At 47.3% G+C, this 20921-nt stretch overlaps 1 protein-coding gene across 2 annotated transcripts in view; it reads left to right on the forward strand.

Annotated features, from left to right (window-relative positions):
- Positions 1-20921, forward strand: part of WDR88 (WD repeat domain 88) — a 441299-nt gene that overhangs the window by 377160 nt on the left and 43218 nt on the right. The window lies entirely within an intron of this gene.

Raw genomic sequence — 20921 nt, forward strand, 5'->3', positions numbered from 1 at the left:
TTTCAGCAAGGACTTGTGGAACAGACCACATTACCGAAGCAGGGTATGATGGGGAGGAGGAGATTTGTAGCATACGTTTGTTTTTACATATTGACATTACCATTATTATCATCAAAATGTATTCAGAAATATTTCAAATAAACCATACAAAAAAGAAAAAATGACAACATTGAATATACAAAGTGCCATGAAATATGTAATAATACAAAATACTATAAAATATGTCATAATAAAGAATAAAACATTGAAATTGAAATCCGAATGAGCACTAAGTACTGTAATTAAGCTTTATAGACATAGCCTGAGCACCGTAACGGCAGTTATTGGCCCTGAATACCAAGTTAAAAGACCGAGCACAGTAAGGATATGCATCACTTCTTCTGAACGGCCTGCCTGACCCTAAGAAGACCTCCTTGAGTTCATCCAGCATCATTATTTGGGCATGGTCATGCACTCACCCAGTGGATACCCTCAGCTCCTAGGAGGGGATATTCATCCCCCCTCCCCTGAAGGGACCACATGGAGAACTGTCATTTGAGGCCTACTTAAGTGTTCACTGGTCCCAGTACCCCCGCACTTCTAGATATGCGTTGCTTCATGTTAGGAGACTGGACTAAAGTGGCTGACTGGACCCCGCTTCCCCCCCCCCCCCACTGCTGCTGGAGCTCGATGTCCGAACTGGAGTTGAAGCCGGAAAGGAACATGGCAGGTATGAAAGGCAGACATCCTGGCCCCATCTGCCCAAGATAGACAAATACACAATGCCAGTTGTAAAGGGCAGGCTGCAGAGGAGCTATTGTCCCCTGAGATGGTGGTGGTGGGGGAGGGTGGAGGGGGTGTAACACCTACACGCAAGCCTAGCGGATAGGATATCTGAAGTACTGATCATCGTTCAAAACGCTTGTGCGGCCCCAGAGACAAAGATTGTCTCTATGGGAGAAGAAGTGAACCTGCTGCGTGCCGACTTGCATAAAATTGTGGAGAAGAAGCAGAAGTTACCACCATTGAAACGCAGGTGCTGACTCCAAAGAAGCAGTCCTCTACCCTGTTAGGCAGAAACCTGTGCAGTTCCCTCTGGGACCACTGCAAAGGATTTAAGACTACAGGTGTTTGGCAGTAAACCCACTTGGTAGCAGTCTGTACCACACAGATTCACTTGGTAGCTGTGGCTGAGCAGTCAGACTTCCCTCAAGAAGAGTTAGGCAGTATACAGAGTATTCACAATAGGTCAAAAGAACACAGTAGAACAAGTAAACACTGACCAAGCTTCGTGTAAAAGAGATAAAAGTATTTATTTAAAACCACATCTAGTAAAACACACAGGCACTAATATTAAGCAGTTCAAAAACATGGTCACTAAAAGGTATACACTCCCTTAAAAGAATATTAGACAATTGTTAAGTAAAGCCCCACTTATTTTCAGACAGCGGTGAGCGCTTAACGCAGATGGCACTCTAATAATTCGTTTTAAAAAGGGAGAGAAAAGCAGAGTATAATTTGAAACATATCCCAACACTTTCACAAGAACACAACAAGAGAGGAAGGCAAGTAAAACCGTGAAGTTAGAATTCAGAAGGCCGGATCCACTTTAAGAGGATCAGAACGAAATGTGTCCAAGGTCACATGGTTGAAGTGCACAAAAAGTCTTGAAAAGGTTCAGAAAGAGTTGGACCAAAAGAAAGGGACCAGTTAGAGGGTCAAAGTGGCCAGCCCAGTCCAGAAGCTTAAGGGATTATTATTACCTTGTAGCAATCTTTATAAAGGGAGGCCTGGCAGACACGGTACCTTAAAGTGGTGAGAATACTCCAGCGGGGGCAGTTGTTCCTGGCAGCGGATGCAAGTCGGTGCTTCGTCTGTGGGAAGAGAGGATCTCTTCGGGGAGGAAGACAAGAGTCCGTTGCACTGCCAGGGAAGAAACCAGCCGCAGAGTTCTCAGGTAAAAGGAGCGGTCCTTTTATTCGCGGTCCAGTGGTAAGTGACTATCCGGTTGCCCGGGTGCTTGGCACGGGCAATTCGACTACAAGACGTCCTGGGATGCGAGGAAAAGAAGGTAAACTGGTTGTGCCCACCAGTCAGGGGAAGAAGCCTCTCCAGCCGGGAGATCTTCTCCGTCGTCGGGAAGTGGTGAGTCGGTTCCGCAGGGCTCCACCGGTGGTGTCGTCGTGGTAGGTCGGCTCAGCTTCTCCCTCGTCGGATTCTCAGGTCCTGTGGCGACTTCTGAAGTTCCAGTCCCCGAAGCCCTGCTCTTATGCAGCACACCCCGATTCACTCAGCCGAGCTGTCAATCAAACATGCTAAGTGGTGAGCCGGCCGGCTCACCACTTGGGCCAATCACGCAAGAGTGTGACTTGAGTTGCCAAGGTAACTCAGTCCAGGGGGCCTAAACCCCCTCCCATACCCCCTGTGGTACCCAGACAGAGTGGCACCACTTTTGGAGGCTTCTGTGGAGAAGCCCGCCAAAAAGTGGAACAAAGGGCTCGACTTGGGTTGGAGTCACAGAAGAGAACACAAACGCCATTTTAGAATCGAGTCCTGGCAAAAAATACCAACCGGCGAATTAATATTAAATAAATAAACCGGCGGTATGTTCGAGGATATGAGAATTAAATAATTAAAGTTGGTAGCCTCGAACAATCGGAAAATCCCATAGGGATATATTCGCGGTCAAATATAAAAAGTAGTATCCACTGCCACCAGCCAAAACTCGATCAGGGGGGACGGAGACGTGCCCCCTCGACTAACAGACCCCAGGGCAATCGAATTGCCCCGACCAGTAGGTCCACAATATGATGGTTTGTACCGGTTTCTGTTAATAATTTGAGACTAGTAAAGCCAATGGTGACTTAACATGCCCTGGGAGACAGTAGTCAGTCCCAGGGTATGGAGTCTATGGTGGGGTGTCACTATGACACCCCTGTGTCACTGCACGGAGGGTGCTGTGTAACACACATCGTAAAAACACATGAGACCCTATGGAGTAAAGGACCCCATAGCCCATAAAACACATAAAGAGTCAAAGGAACACCATAAATCATGTCCAAGAGTGGGAGAAAAAGAGTCTCACTCTTGGCAGGAGAAAAAAACAAACTCTAGAAATCCAGCAAAGCTGCCGGGGGACTCACTAGGTTAGGAAATTCAGCCTAAAGAGAGAATTCTCCCTAATACTCCCCCCCCAGACTAAGGGACAGGAGGATTTAATCCACTCCTGGATGAATCTCATACCTCTAGTCGATGATATACATCCTAGGGAGACCATCAGCATTTTGGTGGTGACACCCTGACCTATGTTCTATGGTCAAATCAAAGGTTTTCCTTTGTAAGCTATATGACCTACAAACCCTTTGAGGAACATCAGTCTTTTTAAAGTTATAGGGGATCTGGTTGACCAGTCCCTCAGAAGTTGTTACAACTTCTGAACCTGTGTTAGGCTTTTTCAAGGGGTCCTTATAAAGGATTTCCTTAGATCTAGAGGGGCCTCCAGAGGTCCTCACCACCTCTCTGTTGGTAGAAGGTTGGGTTTTAGGCCTCTTGGTTGGAGGGGATGGAGATAAGCAAGGTACATGCTTCTCCTTCCTCTTAGATCTACCTTTACCTACTTTAGGAGTTTCCCCCTTAAGACTAGGAATTGGGTTGGAGTCTTCTGTGGAAGGTCCAACAGCCTGAAGGTTTTTGGCCTTAGACTTTTCTTTTCTGGTTTTCCACCAGCACTGAGAATTACCAGTTCTATTAGGCCTAGTTAGGGTTCCAGTAGGTCTATCCACCTCTTCCTCAGAAGCAGGGGGAGTCACAGACTCGAAAACTGGGGGAACAATGATGGAGCTTGGTTGGGGCTCCCATTTCCCTAACATTTTAGCCTGAAATTTGCCTGGGTCAGAGGTCAACTTACCAACACCAGGGCTTGTAGTGTGGTTCTCAGTAGAGGTTCCCACAGGCTTAGAGTGGTTCCTTAAGGTGGCCTCTGTAGCCAATTTGGTTTGGTTCTGGGTCTCCATACTGGGAGGCCTGGGGGTACTGGATACTACTCCTAGAGTACTTAGATCATTCCCCAAAAGGACTCTCCCAGGCACCTCAGTTTGAACACTGACAGGAATCAACACTGTCATGTCATTACACTGAATGAGGGCTGGTAGAATTGGAACCATTTGGACAGGGCCTCCAGACATCTTAGTGGGACCTTTGGGTGCCTTAGCAACATCCTCAGGACTGAAAAAGCTTTCATCCACTACTGTTCTGCTGGCCCCAGAGTCTCGCCTGGCAGGAGTATCCTGGCCATTGACAAGGACACTGTCCATATAATGAACTTTAGAGTTTTCTGGTATGGAGTTGTACACACTCCTATTCTGATCACTAACCAGACCCATGTACTCTACTGTTACACTTGCTTGAAGACCCAAGGGTTCTTCAGCAAAGACTTCAAAGTGAGCACTAGCCATTTGGACTTCCTCCTCAGGAGTGAAGGCTAAGGAGACTGTGCTGATCCCTTCAGGTTTACCCTTACACCTGGGATCTCCTTTGATGTGGTCAGTGGCCCCACAGAGATAGCATGTTCCAAATGCTCTCTGGAAGGGTGGCTTGGCCTGACCTCCTTCTGGTTTGTGACCAGAAGGTACATTAGCCTGTTGTGGTTTGCCCTGGGGCTTACCCTGGTTATTTTGTTGTTTGGGGCCCTCTTTGGTTTGGGAGGTATTAGAAATCTCTTGGTTCCCTTTTGGTGGCTGCTTTCCCTCATCCTTTTTCTGACTGACCCCTGAATCCTTGTGAGTAGCCCTGTTGGCAACCCACAAGTCAGCAGCCTTAGCTAGTCCTCTAGGATCTAATTCCTTTGAATCAGCCAAGTGCTGTCTGAGCTCACGAGAGCAGGCATCATAAATTGACTCCAACATTACAAGATTCTTCATTCCTTCATAAGTGTTAACTCTGTAACCCTTAATCCATCCCTCTACGTTTTTCAAACTTTCACTCACCTAGGTAGCCCAAGGGGTACCATCATGCTTTTTGAGGGTCCTAAACCTCTTAAGGTACTGGGATGGGGTCTTCCCAAATCTAGCTATCAAAGCTAGTTTCACACATTCATAATCCTGCTTATCCACCTACCCCAACTCCATTACCACATCAGCTGCAACAGGGGGAAGCCTAGCGAACAACCAGGGAAGTAACTCATTCCCTGTGATGTCCTGGAGCCCATGATTATACTCAAACATTGTTAACCAATCCAACACATCCAATTTAGGTTCACACATACCCACTAATTCCTTAGGCATCCGGGGTCTTTTGGGACTGGAACTCCTAGAGGAACCAGAGGAGAGAGAAGCATTTTCCACAGACAACTTCTTCATTTCTAGTTCATGATTAAGCTCTATTTCTCTGAGTCTTAACTCAGCTTGCTTCTGCTCAGCCTGGGCATTCATTCTTCTGAACTGTAGCTCTTGGTTTCTTTCAGATTGAGCAATAAAACGTTTGTATTCTAATTCAAGCTTCATTTTATCAAGTTCAAAATAAGCAGGGTTACATGTAGGACCTGGTATGGGCCCAGTAAGTACAGTAGGTAAGGCAGACAGAGGCTCAGAGTGGCTAACTTCATTAGGTTCACTTTCCTCTTCTGAATCATTATCAAAACTTTGATTCAGATCAATACCATCACTGTTTTCTACATTTGCTGGGGGGGGTAGATTCTTCTGTACCACCCAGACTTTGGTTTTCTAACAATCTTTCTATAAGTTCCATTTTCTTGCCCTTCTCAGAGAGATTCTTATGTCTACACAATACTTTTAAGCAATCAGCAGTTTTGACAGACAATGATTCTAGGGTATAACTCTCCATAGCAGACATAGTAAGAAAATCAGCTTTTTAGTGCTAAGCTCTGTGGTTAGTTGTCCTAAAGTGTTCAAAAAGCACACTAAAGTGTATACTCAATACAAATCCCACCGCTGTACACCAGTGTTAGGCAGAAACCTGTGCAGTTCCCTCTGGGACCACTGCAAAAGATTTAAGACTACAGGTGTTTGGCAGTAAACCCACTTGGTAGCAGTCTGTACCACACAGATTCACTTGGTAGCTGCGGCTGAGCAGTCAGACTTCCCTCAAGAAGAGTTAGGCAGTATACAGAGTATTCACAATAGGTCAAAAGAACACAGTAGAACAAGTAAACACTGACCAGAGCTTGGTGTAAAAGAGATATAATTATTTATTTAAAACCACATCTAGTAAAGCACACAGGCACTAATATTAAGCAGTTCAAAAACACAGTCACTAAAAGGTATACACCCCCTTAAAAGAATATTAGACAATTCTTAAGTAAAGCCCCACTTATTTTCTGACAGCGGTGAGCGCTTAACGCAGATGGCGCTCTAATAATTCGTTTTAAAAAGGGAGAGAAAAGCAGAGTATAATTTGAAACAGATCCCAACACTTTCACAAGAACACAACAAGAGAGGAAGGCAAGTAAAACCGTGAAGTTAGAGTTCAGAAGGCTGGATCCACTTTAAGAGGATCAGAACGAAATGTGTCCAAGGGCACACGGTTGAAGTGCACAAAAAGTCTTGAAAAGGTTCAGAAAGAGTTGGACCAAAAGAAAGGGATCAGTAAGAGGGTCAAGGCGGCCAGCCCAGTCCAGAAGGTTAAGGGATTATTATTACCTTGTAGCAATCTTTAGAAAGGGAGGCCTGGCGGACACTGTACCTTAAAGTGGTGAGAATACTCCAGTGGGGCAGTTGTTCCTGGCAGCGGATGCAAGTCGGAGCTATGTCCGGGGGAAGAGAGGATCTCGTCGGGGAGGAAGACAGGAGTCCATTGCACTACCAGGGAAGAAAACAGCCGCGGAGTTCTCAGTTAAAAGGAACGGTCCTTTTATTCGCGGTCCAGTGGTAAGTGACTATCCGGTTGCCCGGGTGCTTGGCACGGGCAATTCGACTACAAGACGTCCTGGGATGCGAGGAAAAGAAGGTAAACTGGTTGTGCCCACCAGTCAAGGGAAGAAGCCTCTCCAGCCGGGAGATCTTCTCCGTCGTCGGGAAGTGGTGAGTCGGTTCCGCAGGGCTCCACCGGTGGTGTCGTCGTGGTAGGTTGGCTCAGCTTCTCCCTCGTCGGATTCTCAGGTCCTGTGGCGCCTTCTGAAGTTCCAGTCCCCAAAGCCCTGCTCTTATGCAGCACACCCCCATTCACTCAGCCTAGATGTCAATCAAACATGCTAAGTGGTGAGCCGGCCGGCTCACCAGTTGGGCCAATCACGCAAGAGTGTGACTTGAGTTACCAAGGTAACTCAGTCCAGGGGGCCTAATCCCCCTCCCCTACCCCCTGTGGTACCCAGACAGAGTGGCACCACTTTTGGAGGCTTCTGTGGAGAAGCCCGCCAAAAAGTGGAACAAAGGGCTCGACTTGGGTTGGAGTCACAGAAGAGAACACAAACGCCATTTTAGAATCGAGTCCTGGCAAAAAATACGAACCGGCGAATTGATATTAAATAAATAAACCGGCGGTATGTTCGAGGATATGAGAATTAAATAATTCAAGTTGGTAGCCTCGAACAATGGGAAAATCCCATAGGTATATATTCGCGGTCGAATATAAAAAGTAGTATCCACTGCCACCAGCCAAAACTCGATCAGGGGGGACGGAGACGTGCCCCCTCGACTAACAGACCACGGGGCAATCGAATTGCCCCGACCAGTACGTCCACAATATGATGGTTTGTACCGGTTTCTGTTAATAATTTGGGACTAGTAAAGCCAATGGTGACTTTACATGCCCTGGGAGACAGTAGTCAGTCGCAGGGTATGGAGTCTATGGTGGGGTGTCACTATGACACCCCTTTGTCACTGCACGGAGGGTGCTGTGTAACACACATAGTAGAAACACATAAGACCCTATGGAGTAAAGGACCCCATAGCCCATAAAACACATAAACAGTCAAAGGAACACCATAACTCATGTCCAAGAGTGGGAGAAAAAGAGTCTCACTCTTGGCAGGAGAAAAAAACAAACTCCAGAAATCCAGCAAAGCTGCTGGGGGACTCACTAGGTTAGGAAATTCAGCCTAAAGATAGAATTCTCCCTAACATAGCCTACTACAAATTATGATGATTCTGGAATTGAGGGCCGGGGACGCGGACGATTGGTCCAAAAGGCATAACATTTGGGTGGTTGGCCTGCCGGAGGGGATCAAAGCCCGAATTATTCCTAGAACGATGGCTGCGAGAGCCGTTTGGTTTCAAGGGCCTCTCGAACTGGTTTGCGGTTGAGCGAGTGCTTAGGGTGCCGGCACAGAGGCCTCCCCCGGGAGCCAGGCCGATGCCTGTGGTGGCTAGAATATTCAACTTTAGGGAGCGTGATGCCATACTTCAGGCGGTGAGGCAAAAGGGTCCCATTCTCATGCATGGGAAGTCCTGTGATGGTGTTTCCCGACTATACCAAACAGGTCCAGCGGCAGTCTACACTTTTGAGGAAGTGAAACTGAGAGATCAGGACATATGATATATGCCCTGCTAGACTCAAAATTATCTGAGGGAACCGTCGCTGGTAGTGTAATTCGCTACAAGAAGCGTGGGTCAGTCTTAACTCAGGGTCGAAAAGCAGAAAGGGTGGGGACTGAGGCGGCGTGTAGTCAGAGGAAGAGAGTGCAGTGCAACATTGTGGGGGGTCCGGGAAGATTTTAGATACAGATGATGGTACTTTGATGATGACAGACTCGGAAGTGGTGAATGGGCATACAACGGAGCAGGGAGACCTAGTCATAATCTGGTATAGTCCCTCTGTATGGCTACATTTGCTCAACGAAATGGCCAGAGGTTGTTCCCCTTAAGGGGGGTTTTGCTTGTTACAATGAGGTGAGGCTGGTATATGTTAGTCAGGAAGACTGAACTGGTGGGTGGATGTGTGGAGGAGGGGTAGATCAGACTTTCCTCCAGCTATGTTTTTGAAAGCTGAGGTGAGTCGCACCCTCCCTTCAGAAGGTGGGCACTCGCTGGCCATTGATGCACATGGCAGAGGTCAATCGCACACATACAATGTGGGTATGTGCCTGTGTTAGATTGTATGTTCATGAGGCTTTGTGGTTTGGGATGGGAATGTTGATTTTTTGGGATTGGGGATTGGTGGAGGTGAGTGTAATAGGTAAGGGTATGGGAGGGAGTGGGGAGTATGTTGGGGACATTTTATGTTAAGATCGGTTTGGGTTCCTGTGAGTTGTGACATGTTCATCCTACTGTATGGAAGGGAACCATTCCCTTCCAGAGGAGAGGCTTTCCAGTATGTATATTTGTACCCATCTTGCCCTGTAGCATGTCTGATGTAGCTCCCCGCAACAAGAGGAGAGGCATTCCAATATGTATATTTGTGCCCATCTTGTCCTCAATGCATCTCTGATGTAGCTCCCCACAACAAGCGGAGAGGCTTTCCAGTATGTATATCTGTGCCTATCTTGTCCTCTATGCATGTCTGATGTAGCTCCCTGTAACAAGAGGAGAGGTTTTCCAGTATGTATATTTGTACCCATCTTGCCCTGTATGCATGCCTGATGTAGCTCCCCACAACAAGAGGAGAGGTATTCCAATATGTATATTTGTGCCCATCTTGTCCTCTATGCATCGCTGATGTAGCTCCCCGGAACAAGAGGAGAGGCTTTCCAGTATGTATATCTGTGCCTATCTTGTCCTCTATGCATGTCTGATGTAGCTCCCTGCAACAAGAGGAGAGGCTTTCCAGTATGTATATTTCGAGTGGATTGTGTCCTCCAATGTATTCCTCATCTTAGATATTCCATCCAGCTTTGCTGCTCTTTGGAAATTTTTTCGGCAGAGGGCGCTGTGCGTCGATGTCGTCGAGTCGATGGTCCCTCGAAAGCCTCCGTCGAGGGTGATGTCATCGGGTGTATAAATAGCACACGCGGCGCCCATTGGCCTCAGTTCCGTTTTTCCGCAGTTACGTTGCTTCGGACATTGGGTGCGCCTCGAGTTCTGTCAAGAAATATAATATTGTTATTGTTATTTTGTTATTGTTATTTTGCACTTATATAGCGCCTTATATACCATTGGTATGGTCTGAAGGCGCTGGTAGGTTGAACGCCCTTGGGAACCGAAGTTCAGATCAGTAGAGAGAGTAGGGAGAGTCAAAAGGTGCGTGTGTGCACCGGATATGTGTGCAGCTCGTGCGGTACATGTGTAATAGCTGATTCTTATTGGTAGGTGTGGTGGTTGAGAGATCAGGAGAATGTGTTCGTTCTGGCAGGATTTATCCGTAACGGATGTGGCTGCGTTAGGCCTGAGGAAGACGCCTGGCTGGGGTTGTGAGACCAGCAGTGATTACATAGAATGATGTGGAGTAAGCGGTGGATGTTCGTATGAGAACAGTTATACCGAATGGTGTCATAGTATCTCTGTGTTCTAGTTGAGTGGTGATGTAAAGGAGAGAGTAAGCGTGGGGTGTGGTAAGAATGGTTATATGCTCTTTCAATGTGCAAACTTCTAAAATCAACTTTCCCAGAGAGGCTACCGGGCGAACTTCTAAGTACAATTTTCCATACAGAGGCTATTGGGAACATGTCTAAATTCAGTTTATCAGCGAGGCTACATGGTACACTTCTAAGTGTAACTCTCGCGGAGGCTATTGGGTACACTTCTAAATGCAAATTATCATAGAGCGTCTACTGGGCACATTTCTAAATTGAATTTTCCAGAGAGGCTATTGGGCAAACTTCTAATTGCGACTTTCCAGGGTGTCTATTGGATACACTTCTATAAATCAACTTTCACAGATGCTATTGGTAGCACTTCTAAATGCAGCTTTCACAGAGGATATTGGGCCCATATCTAAATTCAAATTTCCACAGAGAGGCTACTGGGCGCACTATTAAAATCCATTTTCCAGCGGGGCTATTGGGAATAATTCCAAATTCAGTTTTCCAGCGAGGCTATTAGGAACATTTCTGAATTCAATTTATCAGAGAGGCTATTGGGCACACCTCTAAATTCACAAAGGGGTTGTTGGGCATACTTCTGAAAGCAACTTTCACAGAGTGGTTATTGGGGACATTACTATATTCACAGCGAGGTTATTGGGCACACTTCTAATGGAGCATTCCAGAGTGTCTATTGGGTACATTTCTAAATGCAGCTTTCCAGGGTGTCTATTGGGCACATTACTAAATGCATCTTTCACAGAGGATCTTGGGCACACATCTAAATTCAATTTATGTATGTGTGTAGCTTGTGCGGTATTCGTGTAATAGCTGCTTCTTAGCGGTAGGTGTGGTGGTTGAGGGGTCAGGAGTATGTGTTCGTTCTGGCAGGATTAATCCAGACCGGATGTGGCTGTGTGAGGCCTGAGGAGAACGCCTGGTTGGGGGTGTGTAACCAGCAGTGTTTACACACAGTGATGTGGAGTATGTGATGGATGGTGGTATGAGAACAGTTATACCGAATGGTGTCATAGTATCTCTGCGTTCTAGTTGAGTGGTGGTGTAAAAGAGAGAGTAAGCATATGGTGGGTTATATGGTCATTCAAATGTTTTCTAAAATGTTCTAAAGAGGCTATTGGGAACACTTCTAAATTCGACTTTCACAGAGAGGCTATTGGGCACACTTCTATAGTCAGTTTTCACAAAAGGCTATTGGGGACACTTCTAAATTCTACTTTTCACAGATGCTATTGGGCACACTTCTAAATTCTACTTTTCACAGGTGCTATTGGGAACACTTCTAAATTCGACTTTCACAGAGAGGCTATTGGGCACACTTCTATAGTCAGTTTTCACAAAAGGCTATTGGGGACACTTCTAAATTCTACTTTTCACAGATGCTATTGGGCACACTTCTAAATTCTACTTTTCACAGGTGCTATTGGGCACACTTCTAAATTCAACTTTTCACAGAGGCTATTGGGCACACTTCCAAATTCAACTTTCCACAGAGGCTATTGAGGACACTTCTAAGTTCAACTTTCACAGGGGGTATTGGGCACACATCTAAATTCTACTTTTCACAGGTGCTATTGGGCACACTTCTAAATTCAACTTTCCACAGAGGCTATTGAGGACACTTCCAAATTCAACTTTAGCAAAGAGGCTATTGGGGATACTTCTAACATGCTAACGATCCCATTTCTATCTAGATGCGACGCAAGCTAGAGTTAAGAATCCTGAGTGAGGCACATGCTAACAATCCCATTTCTATCTAGATGCGACGCAAGCTAGGGTTCAGAATTCTAAGTGTGGTGCATGTTAAGAATACTAATTTTTATATAGATGCGGTGCAAGCTAAAGCTCAGTTCCCTACATGTGTGGCACTAGCTAAAATTGGCAAGTAAGTTCATGTTCATCGTAAGGCAGTATTTACAATCCATTTACAGTGGTCGCAAGTCTTCCTAGGTATGTCTTGATTTAAGTCTATGGCAGTCTATGCTATGGAAGGTAAGGTAGAGTGACAGGGGCTTTCTGGAGTAGAGTGATTGCTCTACACCCCACCCATGCCATACTCACAGTTTTGTTGGTGTCTGGCTTCCTTTGCTTCCCCTGCGGACACCTGCAGAAACTTTGTGGAGCCGCCTCTGTTGGAGCCGCCCTTGGCCTCGGGGCCCTTAGCCGCGGGGCTGCCGGGCAGAGGGCTGCCCTGGGGGGGTGGCTTTAGTAGTATAGAGTGAGCCATTCGGGTGAGGGGGTGGGCTGGGAGGCGGGAGGAGGGAGGGGAGGAATGGGAAGCGGAACGGGGATACTAAAACACGTGGGCGCCGGTACCAGGAGGCACACCGGGCCTCTAAATCATAAAATGAGACTCAGGAGGGTCTTGTGCTGGGCCTCACTCACCTCTGTGTAGCGCCTGGTGGAATGGCGTCTGCACGGCGAGTGAGGTCCCTAGTCCTGCAACACACGGCCTCTAGGCCAATCGACGGCCGGGGGCGGGCGGGAGGAGGGAGGGAGGGGAGGAATGGGAAGCGGAACGGGGATACTAAAACACGTGGGCGCCGGTACCAGGAGGCACACCGGGCCTCTAAATCATAAAAAGAGACTCAGGAGGGTCTTGTGCTGGGCCTCACTCACCTCTGTGTAGCGCCTGGTGGAATGATGGTGGTAAGCTATGCAATTGCTGTCTATCCGCCACCTGAGTCTACTGCACAGATCTAGCAGCCTCCTGTGCCATCTACCCAGGAGTGCAACTACCCCGCAACACGAGAATGTGATTCGGAACAGTGGGCTCGTAAGAACAAAACATCCACTACAGACAAACCTCCCCTATGCTCACCCTCTACGCTAACACAACAGAGCACAGCTATACAGTAGATCATTAATGGCCTAGCTACTCACATTCAAACAATACTCTATGAACATGCTAAAACGCAGCTATATCCAACATACAAAAAAAAAAGACCTAGCTGCACACAAGCATCCTACACAGGGCTAATACCGCCAGAATGCAGTCTGTGACCAACCACCAGACTTCACACATTCAACTGATCGCAATACCACTGCACCTCATGTCAGGATGCAGCTATCAGGCAATCACACCATCTGCTCAGAGTGCACCCAAGCACCCTTTACTACCCTACTCTCTCAACTGACGTGGACTACGGTCGCCAAGGGCGTTCGACCCCCTAGCGCTTTGAGATCATACCAATGATATATAGATCACTATATAAATGCCAAACATTGTAATCACAGACCAATATGCCAAAATGGGGACATGCGAATTCAAAAGCAGCGAGGGTGTGGCATTGGATATTTGAGGTGGGAAGAGTAGATGGCCAACACCTCCACCTGTGCCAGTCAGACAAGGAAAGTGAATGAATGATGAGTTGGAGTATTTTAGGGCCACCTGAGGGGCAGGGTCAGATCGTGAAATCTAGGTTTCAGTGATAGCAAGGTGGTCTAGGGGAGGAGCACTGGCGTGAAAGTTGTTTGTGATAAGATTGTGTTGCAAGCAGAGCGAGCATTGCAGAGTGCAATCTTCTGTTGATGCAGGAAGGGTAAGAGTGGGTCGGAGAGGAAGAGGGGCAAGGTGGATAGGTGTTGGGGATGTATGGTTAGCTCGGCTTTGTTGGAAGTAGGTGATGCAAGCAATGGAGTTCAAGATGTGAGTTTTAGGTTAAGAGGCCTTTGCATGAGTAGTAAGTGCAGCAGGAGTGAATGCATAATAGGGGTGTACCACAGAGTGGAGAAATGGAGTAATTTGCAAGCTAGGGGTACTCGCATGTGCAGTAGGAAGCCAAAGGCTTATAGGTCAAGAGGCCATCACCAGCTGGTCTTCACCGTTATGCTCTCTACTGGGACGCACCTAGGGAGTTCAAAAGCAATGACATTCTCTCACCTTCCCGCCTAATCCATCAGTGACTTTGTCGTCCCTGGTGGTGTTGGTATGAGGCAATTTCTTCCTGGTTGGTGTTCCCAAATGTCTAGGTTATTCATCTGGATTTTGGGGCGAGAGAATATTGCTGCATGAAGTGATAGCCAATTAAAGATGACCACAGCAAACTAATATAACGAAGAAGTAATTATGTCCTCGTCATCGACGCCGACCACGACCCCGAGATCGGGTTTTAAGAAATGCAAGTCGTGCGGCTCAAAGATGTTGATCACAGACCCGCACCGCGAGTGTTTGTGGTGTCTCGGGGAAGGCCACGACATGGAGGCCTGTTCGAAGTGTCAGGCGATGACGGGGAAGGCCTTGCGAGAAAGGAGAGGAGAGCTACAGGTAGGTCGGAACGATCGAAAAGCCTCTAGTGTCGAATCCAGACCCCATGGGGAAAAATCTCCTCGACGCGAAAGGCATAGATCTAGATCCCGAAGTGATTCTCATCGCTCGTCGTCTTCGTCGAAAAAGTAGAAGAAACGACGCCATAGGTCTCCCTTCACCTCGTCGTCAGACGAGTCTCTGAAAAATGAAATGCCCCACAAAACATTCGTCTGCCGAAGAGTGGGAAGCATTCAGGGTCAAAATGATGGAGGTGTTTGAGAAGGCGAAGCCTCGGTCCGCGCCTTCTTCGGAAGCTGGCCGGGAGCGTCATCGCTCCGACACTCGCGCGCCCTCGAGCCCAGGTGATCGTAAAAGGAAGGATAGGGAACCTTCCAGGATGCTGAGCGATAAACGCTCGAGTCGACCGCTGGAGGTCACCGACGCCGTCCGAGACCTATCACACCTCAAAGGGAAAACCGTCGAAGGCCCTCTCGACGCCCTTGAAGCAGACCCTGTCGACGACCACTATTTCATCGACGCTGTCGACGCCTTTATCGACGTCGACGCCGAAACCCTCAGCGCCAAAGGCTCCAACCAAGCCAGGGCAGCCAGAAAAAGAGAAGGAAAAAGTTAAAAAACATGTAATTCCTTCAGAGCCTGGTACTACACCTCTTCCTCCTCCTCTCCCAGAGAAGGTTTTCAAGCCTCTCCCTAGGAAGGAGTTTTTCAAATCCTTGACCTCAATTTTTGAGGAACAGGAGAGATCTGTAACGCTCACCTGGTTCCCACGGAGGTGCGGGCGTGGTCTGGATGGCAGTGGCCTCTTCGAAGGAGATGTTCAGCACCCTGAAGATGGAGTGGGCTGGGTTCCCAAATCCGGCTTGTCTGGCTCAGATGAATACCCTTCTGCGAGCGAAAAGGAAGGGTTAATACTCTGCGGGTTTTGTGTTGATCTCCTGTTCCCCTTCTCACCCTCCTTGCAACCCTTCTGTAATTCCCTGTGGAGACTCACCTTAGGGATTGAAAAGGCGAGCTCTCCATCCTGCTTCTGATGCAGGGGCGCGTTGGGATCCAGTTACGTCACTGGATAGTAAGTTCGAGTTCGCTTGTCTGTTCCGGTAAGTACCGTAAATGTTTATGGCAAGCTTGAGTCTAAACTGTTCCTCTTCTCTTTTGCAGGTAATGGAAGACTCAGGGCTGAGGGCGTTTTCCGTCGAAAACCTGATTTCAGGTGAGTTTTGGTGTAGGCCCACTACTGTCTTTTCCTGTCTCTTTTTCCTTAGGGGCCGGAGTTCGAGAATGCCGAAGAAATGGAGCCGGTACGAAGCAGAAGCTGAGTCTGACCTGTAAGCTGGTGAGTTTAAAATAGTTTGTTTGCTATGGTTCTTGCATTCACTAATGTGATGTTTGCTTTTTCCCCATAGGGGCCGGGGTGCTGAAATGCCCAAGGAATGGCATCGACCCGAAAGTAAGAAGAATTAGCTTGGCGGATAAGTGCTTCTTGGTTATTTTCCCCTTCTCACCTTGCTTTCTTCTCTTCGTCTCCTCGTAGGTGCTGGAATGCTGCAGGAGATCCGGATGGGCGTCGCAGAGCCGAAGGCGCCACGTGCAGGTAAGAGAAGTGCGCCGAGATGTATGCGACGCGGTGAGTATTTAAAATGATGTCTTTTTGCAGGAACGTTGGTGCGCTGAATCCGGAATGCAGCTTTAACAGGTAAGGTTTGTTTTCACCTGTTTCTTCTTCCCTTTTCTATCCTTAGGTGTTTCCAGGATGCTGGCAGGCGTGGTCGAGGACTGGAGCAGGCACGGTGAGCGTCCAGCTGCTATGAGCAGAACAACGCGAAGCGTGGTTTGCTGTCTGGGCGTGGCTTAAATAGCCTTTCAAGTAGTCCCAGGTATGTATCCTTCCGCTGAAGGTATGTATCCTGCCACCAGCCACACCCGTGTGGTTAAGTAGTTCTTTTTTCATCTGGAAGTTGTAGAATGATCTGCCAGGTAAGGAAATTGCAGCATGGTCTGCCAGGTAAGTTTGCACCAAACACTATTCCTTCCATATCTTGTATGAGCCTGGCGCCGATGGTGCCAGGACTGTTATCCCTTATGAGCCTGACGCCAACGGCGCCAGGACTGAGTCCAAAGAGCCCCTATCTGGGGTGGCTGGGACTTCCCTAGTATACATGTTGCCTGCCTCTGAGGGTGCCGGGCCCTGTCTGGCTCCTTGGAGGTAGGCATCATGACAGTACCTCCCCCCAAGGCCCCTCCCAAGGATGTACTGTCCGGAGGCTTTGGTTTGTGTGGAAACTTACGATGAAATTTTTGTATTAGACGAGGTGCATGTATATGATCGCTTGTTTCCCAAGACCTCTCCTGAGGTCCATATCCTTTCCAATCAATTAGGTAAAAAACCTTTGACTTGGACATCTTAGAATCTAATATATCTTTAACTTCGAATTCCAGTTCCCCATCTACTGGGATTGGTTCTGGTGGCTTGAGTAGCCTGGTTCCGGGTTGTACAGGTTTCAACAGTGATACGTGGAAAACCGGATGGATTTGCATGTTGGGGGGCAGATCGAGTTTGAAGGCTACCGGGTTGATTATAGCCTTGATTGGATAAGGCCCTATATATCTTGGGTTAAAAGTTTGCGGGCCTTTAAGTGGTAGATGTCTAGTCGCCAGCCACACTTGATCTCCAACTTGGTAAGGAGGTACTTCGCTCCGATGTAAGTCAGCATTTTCCTTATATTTATCCTTGGCCTGCTGTAAATGAGTCTTGGCTTCTTTGAAGGCTCGGGTTATGGTGGCATGTAAGTTATCCACGGCGGGCATTTCAAGGCCTTGAGGTGGTTCAAGATCCGAAGTTCTGGGATGGTGGCCAAATAAAGTATAAAAAGGAGTCTGGCCAATTCCTGAATGCACAGAATTGTTGTACGCGTATTCAGCAATCCATAAAATGTCTTTCCAATTATATTCTGATTGATGCAACATGCACCGTAAGTACTGTTCCAATGTCTGGTTTGTTCTCTCGGTTTGGCCGTCGGTCTGAGGATGGTGGCTGGTAGATAAACACACATCAACTTGTGTCATTTGGCAACATCTCTTCCAGAACCGAGAAATAAACAGGCTTCCCCGATTGGAGATTAATATGGATGGAAAACCATGTAGACGAACGACGTTCTCAAGAAATTCCTTGGCTAGGGTGGAGGCTGAAGGCAGCCCTTTCAAGGGAATAAAATGGGCCATCTTGGAGAAGAGGTCTACCATTACCAGTATAGTATTAAATCCATGACAAGGAGGTAGGTCAGTTATAAAATCCAGCGATAAAGTGTGCCAAGGTGCCGGTGGGATGTCCAGAGGTCGTAACGGACCGGCTGGTTTTTGCTTTTGACTTTTATTTTGGGCGCACACTGCGCATGTCATCACAAAAGATTTTATATCCTTTCGCCAGGAGGGCCACCAGAAATGCCTTTTAATTTTTTCTTCAGTCTTAGCGATGCCCGGGTGTCCTTCCATTAGTGTCTCATGATGATGGGCAATAACGAGATCTTGCAAATCCTTTTGAGGCAAGAACAGTCGCCCCTGGAAATAAGGTAAATCGTTATTAATTGAAAATCTGGGATCTTTCAGGCTCCATTCTTGCAAGGCTGCAGCGTCGAAAAGCAATTTAACTCTAGTTTGAATATCCTCTAGAGTTTGTGAGGAGATCACCCCCAAAATTCTCTGTTCGGGAATAATCGGAACTGGATCTAGAGTTGGGGTAGAATCGCCCGTTCCTATTCGAGATAGTGCGTCCGCCTTGCCATTCTTGCAGCCGGGGCGATAGGTGATCACAAAGTCAAATTCTGCAAAGAACAGGGCCCAACGGAGTTGGCGTGAGGATTGAGCCTTGGCCGTTTTTAAGTATTGCAAATTCCTGTGGTCTGTAATTACGGTAACAGTATGTCTTGCGCCGAGAAGGTAATGACGCCAAGCCTTGAAAGCTGACTTGATAGCTAATAGTTCTTTATCTGTGATTGCGTAGTTAACTTCTGGAGCTAAGAATTTTCTGGACCAAAAGGCCACAGGATGCAGTTGGTTTGAGACTGGGTCCCTCTGTGATAGAACCGCTCCCATGGCTAAACTAGATGCGTCAGTTTCTACAACGTAAGGGAGATCTGGACGGGGATGTTTTAACACAGGTGCTGAGGTGAATTTAGTTTTTAGTTCCTGAAATGCTTGTTCTGCTTCCGTAGTCCATTCTAAGCGTTTGTTTTTCCTTAAGAGGGCTGTGATGGGTTGAACCACTCGAGAAAACTCCGGGATAAACCTTCGATAGAAATTGGCAAAACCAAGCATGCTCTGAACCCCTTTCACAGAACTAGGGGATGGCCATTTGAGGATCGCGTCCACTTTCCGTGAGTCCATTCGAACTCCCTTTGGCGTTAGGACGAAACCAAGAAACTCAACCTCCGTGACGTGAAAAATGCACTTTTCGAGCTTTGCAAATAGTTTGTGCGGCGTAGTTTCTCCAGGACGGCTTTAACATGTTTTCGGTGATCAGATTCCGAGGAAGAGTACACTAGGATGTCGTCAATATATATGATGACACAAACATCTATGAGTTCTCGAAAGATGTCATTCATAAAATACTGGAAGGCAGCAGGTGCGTTGCACAACCCGAAGGGCATCACTTGGTATTCAAAGAGTCCGTATTTGGTGCGGAAGGCCGTTTTCCATTCATCGCCTTCTCTGTCGCGCACCAGATGGTAAGCCCCTCTTAAATCCAGCTTGGTAAAGATGCAGGCATCTTTCACCTGGTCGAGGAGTTCAGGGATCAGAGGCAGGGGGTAACGATTCTTAACCGTTATCTGATTTAAGGCGCGATAGTCAATACATGTTCTAAGGTCGCCTTCCTTTTCCGGCACGAAGAACAAAGCTGAAGAAGCCGGTGACTTTGACGGGCGAATAAACCCATTGGCAAGATACTGATCCAAATACTGGCGTAAATGAAGATTCTCTGGTTCGGTAAGGGCATAAATCCTACTACAAGGTGGTTGAGCATTGGGTACCAGATCAATTTGACAATCGTATGGCCGGTGAGGTGCTAAGGTGTTGGCCTGTTCTTTTTTTAAAAACGTCCTGAAAGTCCTGATACTCAAGTGGTAGTTGTGCTGAGACAGAGGTTACTGAGGCTAGACCCACTTGTGGATTTCCGGAATAACAAGTTTGTCTGCAGTTAGGAAAGGTGATACTCTTTGCTCGCCAGTCAATTCGAGGATTATGTGCTTCTAACCAAGGGATCCCGAAGATTACCTAAATTTTGTAAAGCCTTGATTAAGTCGAACACTATGGTTTCCCTATGACCATCTTGGCCAACCAGTGTCATTTCTGTGGTAGAATGTGTTACCGGCCCAGAGGCAATTTCGGTCCCATCAACCGTGGTAATGACATCTTTGGTGATTTTTGGTCGGAGAGGGAGACCAATCCTGGAAGCCAATTTGAGATCAACATAGTTCCCAATAGCCCCACTGTCGGGATAGGCCTTTATGCCATGTAATCATTGAGGCTGCTTTGGATCCACGAGGGTCATTGGCATGATGAAATGCGAGGTCAAAGAGTTTGTCTTCACGCTCGGCAAGCGGATCTCTACGCTTGTCGGGCTTGATCGTTTCCCGAATCAGATTTTGGAAGGTTTTGGTCTGTGGCTCCAACCACCTTCTTGGGTGGTTTTACCAGGCAATTTCGTAGAAAGTGTCCAGACTCTCCGCAATAGAGACATAACTGGTTTTGCCGTCTTCTTTCTCGTTCTTTCTGCGTTAGGGGTCCTCTTACTCCCCCAATTTGCATTGGCTCCGAAGTGTGGGGTTTGCGTGGGTTTTTACCAAAGCCCGAGTTTCAAATCTAGTCCGATCAGTCTTTCTATTCTGGAGTCTATGATCAAGTTGGATCACTAAATCAATGTATTCCTCACAGAGTTGGGGTGGATTCACAGTTTGAGCCAGAACGTCTTTTAGCTCTCCACGAAGTCCTCGATGAAACAAGGTGATTCTTTTATTCTCAGGCCACTCAGTTTCCACGATCAGTCTGTTAAATGTGGCGATATAAGATAGGAGGTCTTGGTTCCCTTGACGCAAAGACAGAAGTTCGTTATCCAAGGCCTCACCCTGGGCGTGCCGGGCAAATAATCTCTCCATACTAGCCTGGAAGCGTTGAAAGTCACGAAGGATAGGATCGTCTTGATTTACCAACGGAATAGACCAATCGGCTGCACAGCCGCTGAGATACGAT

Source organism: Ambystoma mexicanum, chromosome 1q, assembly GCF_040938575.1.
Source record: "Ambystoma mexicanum isolate Mex_15411 chromosome 1q, UKY_AmexF1_1, whole genome shotgun sequence".
NCBI lineage: Eukaryota > Metazoa > Chordata > Amphibia > Caudata > Ambystomatidae > Ambystoma > Ambystoma mexicanum.